Source organism: Nannospalax galili, unplaced genomic scaffold (assembly GCF_000622305.1).
Source record: "Nannospalax galili isolate Female #2095 unplaced genomic scaffold, S.galili_v1.0 scaffold1022, whole genome shotgun sequence".
Taxonomy (NCBI): domain Eukaryota; kingdom Metazoa; phylum Chordata; class Mammalia; order Rodentia; family Spalacidae; genus Nannospalax; species Nannospalax galili.
The window spans coordinates 967,733-974,517 of record NW_008348201.1 but is presented as its reverse complement, the minus strand read 5'-3'; the positions used below and the strand labels follow the sequence as shown (position 1 = coordinate 974,517).

The window sequence follows — 6,785 nt, the reverse complement described above, 5'->3', positions numbered from 1 at the left end:
CATACTGCGAAAGACCTTTCCAAAGGCTACAAAGAGGCTGTGTGGGATGCCTGGGGAGGTGGGTTGCTGCAATAATGACAAGGGATTCTTGAGACAGTAAGATCAAGTTGCCTTGGGCAGATGCCTTTATATGTCCTTGTCACACCTAATTGGTCCCATTTCATTCATCTAAGATAAGAACTGCCTTCCAAAGAGCCTTGAACATGCAAGAAAGGGTTAATTTATTTTAGACCAAGCAGATTACCTCACCTTTAATTCAGAAAATCTCTTTGAAGATTATACTGAGAATCTAATTTTTCCTGTTAAATTATTCATTCTTCATTCTGCTCTGGTGTTATTATCTCTGTCAGAGTGATGGATGTTACAGAAACAGTCATTAGGTTACAAACCACACCGATAAAAAGATGTTAAAATTCCAGCAAAAGAAAAAGGAGCAAACAATAAATGTGATTATACAGGTTTCTCTGTAAGCGTACCTCGGGAGCTGGGAAGACAGATTTCCCATTAAAGATGAAAATATCTCCACAGGAGAGACAAGGGAGGGAGGACAGGGTGAGGGAGGGAGTGAGGAAAGGAGAGAGAGAGAGAGAGAGAGAGAGACATAGCTCCCTATGGCAACTAAAGAAGGTGCTGCAGGCCACTGGTCTCTCAGGTGCTCTGAACACAGTTCACAGCTGCCCTGACCCCACTCAGGGCTGCCTCCCTCCCAGAGAACACGGCACAATCAGTGCTTTCAGTCCAAGCCAGAAAACTCAAAAGTACATGTTATCAATTAAAAGAAAAACTGGACATGCGATTAGAACCAGGCCAGAAAAGCCAAATGCCTATCAGTAAGTGGGATTTTTTTCCGTATTCCCATCAGTAACAGCTCTCTAGTCACGCACTTCCTAAGGGCTCATCACAGTTCCAAGAGCATGATCCATTTAAACCATTGACAATCACTTTCCTCTCGTGTTATATAGAAACACTGAGAAGCAGAAAAATGAGGCTCCTGGCTCAGAGTTACAGGCCTGGTCAATGGAAAAGCCAGCATTCCATCTTAAATATCTCAGTCCCAACTCTGTGACCTTAAGGCCCATCATCTTTGAAACTAATGACATCCCTCCATACACACTTTCTGATTGGATTTAAGATCTGCTTCACAAAATGAAGCCCATTCTTGATACTGATATCTGGCCTAGACATGTCATAGGACATAGGGGAAAGCCTAATGCTATTATTCTGCTAAATAGACAGTATAAAACTGACTCCTAATAACTTGTTGTTTTATATATATGCATCTCTCAACTCTCACCAGAGAAGTTTCCTTATGCAGCAAATGATGATTAATATAGAAACTCACAACTGACCAATGTGCAGAGAACAAGAGGCTGCAGAGTGCTTATCCATGAACAGGACACCTGTATCAAACCTCTGCTCCCAGGGCTCAGGAACCACTGTGGAAGAGGGGGTGGAAAGAGTGTGAGAGCCAGAGGTGGTGGATGACCACGAGGAAACGTCAGTTACTCGTATGAACTCACAGCAATGCTGGCAGCATGCACAAGTCTTATAAGAGCAAGCTCAAGCCAGACACAATCCCAGCACAGAAGTGGGGAGGAAGTCCAACCCTACCTGAGGAATTATTGGAAACCAACGGCTGTTGGGAAGGGGAGAGTCAGTCTTCTTTAAGGCTGTGACTCTGGGTAGGTTAGCCCAGCTCCAATGTATGGATCCACACCAAAGGGCATTTAGGGACACAAATTTGACTTGATGGGCCTTAAAAAATATATATATAATAATATATAAAATAAAATGCATATAATGGAGTACATAAAATCAGGCAAGGGACAGTAAGGGGGTGAAGATTGTAGAGGGGATCTAAATATGATCAAAATATATTGTACGAAATCCACAAAAATTTAATTTAAAACTTTTTTTTTTAAATGAGGCCCTAGGGCCACCACTTTTGAGAGTGCAGTTGCCAGCCACCCAGCAGCTGCCAGAATGGTGAACTGGAGAGGAGGCAACACATGCCGGGTGCCCCCGAAGACAGTCTGCTTTGCTGAGGAGGCCATGGCTTCCATAAGCCCCGCTTGCTGTCCTGGTCTGCAAGAGGAATCTGGATAGCACCACTGTGGCCAAGAAGGGACAGGAGATCTACTGCAAGTGTTATGGCAAGAAGTATGGACAGAAAGGTTATGGCTACCGGCAGGGTGCAGGCATGCTGGGCACAGACAAGGGGGTGTGTCTAGGCATCAAGTATGAGGAAGCCCCTGGCCACAGACACACCAGCAACCCCAGCACGTCCACATTTGCCCAGAAGATTGGCGGTTCTAAGCACTGCCATCAGTGTGTCCAGAGAGTCTACACTGCAGAGAAGGTGCTCAGTGCTGGGAAGTCCTGGTGTAAGTCCTGCTTCCCATGTTCTGACGTTGGAAAAGGCCTTGCATTAACCCCCCTGGCAGACAAGGATGGAGAAATTGCAGCAAAGGATGCTATGCTAAAAACTTCGGGTCCAAGGGTTTTGGCTTCAGACAAGGAGGCTTGGTCCACGCAGAGTGAGGCCACTGCAGCTGGTACACCCTGCCTCCTCCTGTGCTTACTGTCACCAATTCCCTTCCCAGCAGCCGTGGACACCCAGGATTCTCTCACTCAGCACTAATGACTTGAACTGAGCATCTGGTTTCCTTTGGTTTGGGGTCTGCCTGAGTTCCTACTCCGCTAAGGGCCTCCCACTGCCTGGCATGTGATACCACCACCAGCAGGACACATCTGTCTAGTCACTACTTAGGGGACCAGGACCCTTCCCACACCTCACCCCACAGTGCTCTCTTCTGAATGTTCACCATCAACTGACCAGGACACCTGAGCCCATGTCTTAGAGCCCAAAGGAGCCAAAGAGTTCAGGCGTTAGGAAGCAGCACCTGGACAGAGCCAGGAAGACTGTGGTTTATTGGATCCCAGAGAGTCCCCTCTGGGAAATAGGGCGGGAGTCACCATGCGAGGTAGAGAGATGTGCGGACAGGGCCATGAGCCATAGGAAGGAGTTGTTTCTCTGGCCTCTTGCCTTTGGATGTGGCCCTGGTGTCTTCCCAAGCCTGGAGGTTGCCAAACCTCCATACCATCAAGTTCCCTGATTGGTGGAGGTTCCTAATGAAATACTTCGAACATACATTCACACTTATCAGTGTTCCAAATTTTTGAGTAGTTAACTCTGGTTCTAATCCTGGATCCCTGTGGCTGGGATAAACTGTTCTTCCCTGTCTCAATATAGCCCAGGCCAGTCTGTGTTCTAGCAACTCCTGGTCGATCATCCAATGTGGACGAAGGCAGGGGGTAGCCTGCCTTCATCAACTACCCCTTCCCTCTGGCTCCAGTACTCACTCCCTCCCACGGAGACCCTGCCTCTTTCATCACACCCTTCTCTAGGGACCTCCTCTGGCCACACTACCCTGTCCTTTCTAGGCCTCCAGGTCAAGAGCAGCAGGAAGAAGATGAGGTGCTGGACCTTGGTGCTCCCAGGGACTGAAGGACAAAGCTGTCTGCAGCTGTTCCCCACAAGGGTTGTAGGCATGGGCTATGTTCAAGCTGGTCAAGCTTGTTTCTCACCTGATCAATAAAGCAGTAAAGAACAGACAAAAATGAGGCTGCAGCAACTTGCTGTGGCATGCTATTGGAGGCTGAGTTCAGAAATGAAGTGAATTGGCTCCATCTACGAGCCCAAGTCCACAGAAGACAGAAGGTATTGAAGAGGTCAAGAATGGTCCACAAGCTGCCTCTATCCTCCACTGCTGAGCTCTGAATGCACAAACCAAAACATGCCACTTTTGTTTGTGGATTATTTTGAGCAGAAAGCAGTTCACAATTATCACAAGCCAAAAAGACTCTCTGCCCTCCTCGCCACTAAAATCAGGCATTAATGGAGCTCTGAATGCACAAACCAAAACATGCCACTTTTGTTTGTGGATTATTTTGAGCAGAAAGCAGTTCACAATTATCAGAAGCCAAAAAGACTCTCTGCCCTCCTCACCACTAAAATCAGGCATTAATATCCCATGAGGAAGATAGCTTCCTCAAACCAGGAGAAGAGTCACTTTCCCACAAATTGCTGTTCCTGGTCCTTTCCTTTGTCTTGTTGTATCCACAATTTCTCACTCTGTTAAAATGGTTGAAAAACTGGTTCTACCAGCTCCCTTAAAAGTCATCCTATACATCCCAAATGTCACATTAAAGTAGAAATTCCCTTATCAGTCTGTTTTTTGGTATTTGATTTGTGTGTAGGCCCCTTCCATAGAACCCAGGAGGGTGATGAAAGGAGTTTACCCTGGGGCTTGAGAGATGGCTCAGTGGTTAAGAGCACTGACTGCTCTTGCAGAGGACTCAGGTTCAATTCCCAGCACTCACATGGCGGCTACAAACCGTCCTTAACTCCAGTTCCAGGGGAATCCAAAGCCCTCTCTGACCTCTGCGGCATTGCATGACACGGGTGCACTCACATACCTGTAGGCAATACACTCAGACACATAAAATAAAGATAATAAATAACATGTTTTTAAAAAAATGAAAAGACTTTACCCCTACACCCTCACTTCCTGTCTCCCTTGCATCACTCCCTCATCCCATGTGCTTCTGCATATCACACTGAGTGTGTGTTTGAATTCCTTGATTCTTCTTTATTCTCTAGGACTCTCACCTCCTCCTCCCACCCCTGTGAATACCCTGCACCATCTAAGGGAGCTTCTTTCAGCAGTTCCTCCTCCCAGGGTCCACATGCTGCTACTCTTGACGCCATGCTACATGTTAGACAGTAGTAAGCCTGATGGTAAACCCCGGGAAAACAGTCACGTGCTCTCCTGCTTCACATTTCCCTGCTTCAGGCCTTGGGTTCATCATCCTGCGACTTGCTCACACTAGCCATTTTCACTGTTTGGCATGTGCTATCATATTTTTAGCTATCGATCGATAATCCAGTCCACACCAGGTGATCTGCTTTTACAGAACAAAAAACGGAGACCCAGGGATATACTAATATGGCCTATTACCCAGCTAATGGGGTCAAATAAGATTTAAACCTCAGTCCATTTGCACAGACCCTAGAGATAGCACAGTCAAGTCCCATTGTGTGTGACTTCTTTCCACATCGAAATCCCAATGCAAGTTAGTTCATTCGCCCAGCACTAAACCAAGGTTAGGGGAAAGTGGGCTCTGACAAGACATTCCAGTCAGACTGCCTAAGTAAATCCTCTTTTCTACCTTCTTACGTGCCTTGAGCTCCCTGTGCCTCAGTTCCTCCTCCATGAAATATAAATTTAGAAGGTACCCACTGGAGAGAATTGTGTGGATTAATTCAGATAATCTATACGAAGCTCTCAGTAAACACTAAATGTCACTAGCGCCAGACAGATTACATTTTCCTACAGTCTACATTTTTTTTCCTCTGTCTCATCCTCCCTCTGACATTTACCTTTCGGGGTGACCTAGTGCTTCTCTGAAGGTCTCTCAGACACTTTTAACAAATCACTATCACCACAGGTGGTGCCACCCAAGCTCCAATTACTCCTGAGGCCAGCCCACATTTCCAGCCCCCCAACTCACCTCCCAGTGTGTCCTCCTCACAGAGACTATGAAGTTAGCTTGTCTGACAAAACCAGCTTTCCCCACATACTTACTCTTTGCTTCCACTCCTTTCCTTGGCCCTGTGGAACAGTGCTCCACTGTGTAAATACACAATAATTTGCCATTGGGTTGCTGGTAGACATTTGGACTGTTTCTGGTCTGGGCTGTTAGAAATAGCATCACCCTGAATATCCTTATGCATGAGTGTGTTTATTACATAATACCAATGTATCTTCCAAAATGATGTTTTTGTGGTCGGGGGGTGGCGGGGAGGGCAGGCTATTAGAGCATCTCTCAACTCTCATCAGCAAAGTTTCTTCATGCAACAGATGGTGATTAACACAGAAAGCCACAACTGGCCAAAATTTAGAAATTAAGAGACTGCAGAGTGCATATCCCTGGATTGGATCCTAGATTCAACTTCTGCCACCCAGGGCTCAGGGACCATTGTGGAAGAAGAGGGGGAAAGGCTGTAAGAGCCAGGGAGAGCAGATGACCACAAGGAAACAAAGTTTTCCAGTCATCTGGAAATTTGCTCATATGAGCTCACAGCAATGGTGACAGCATGCAGAAGGCCCATGCAAATTCAAACCAGAAAAAACCAGGCATAAAAGCAGGAAAACAAGTGAGAAGCCCCAACGTTAGCTGAGGAGCTGTTGGCATCTGATCACTGTTGGGTGAGGGAGAGCTGGTGTTTTGTTTTGTTTTGGTTTTTTTAAGGAAGATAGGCTGTCCAGGCACCACTGGATGAACTCACACTGAGGGGCATCTTGGGAACACAAACTTGATTTAATAGGTCTTAATACATATAACAGAATGCATGAAATCTGGAGGACTACGGGAAGGGGTGTAGACAGGGGAGCAGGTCTAAATACGATCAATATGTATTGTATGAAAGGCATAAAAATTCAATTAAAATTTTTAAATGATAGTTTCAATTATAAGGCAGTCGTCAAGAGATAAAAATTCCTGTTGTTGAACATCCTAGCCAAGAATGTGCTTTCAGGCTTTGGGTATCTACCGTGTATGTTAGTGGGACCATCATTTGCATTTCCCTGGTGATTACAACTTCACTCTCATTTATGTCTCTTATCCCATTCTTCCTGCTTTTAAATAAATATACCACATAAGTTCAACACATAGCTGAACTTTGTGTCTTAACTAGTTTGCTCATTTTGTCTTTTAACTAA

General features: G+C 45.8%; 1 pseudogene; it reads left to right on the top strand.

Annotated features, from left to right (window-relative positions):
* Positions 1-790: 790 nt before the first annotated feature.
* On the top strand, positions 791-2,541 carry LOC103743527 (annotated as a pseudogene).
* The last annotated feature ends 4,244 nt before the right edge of the window (positions 2,542-6,785 follow it).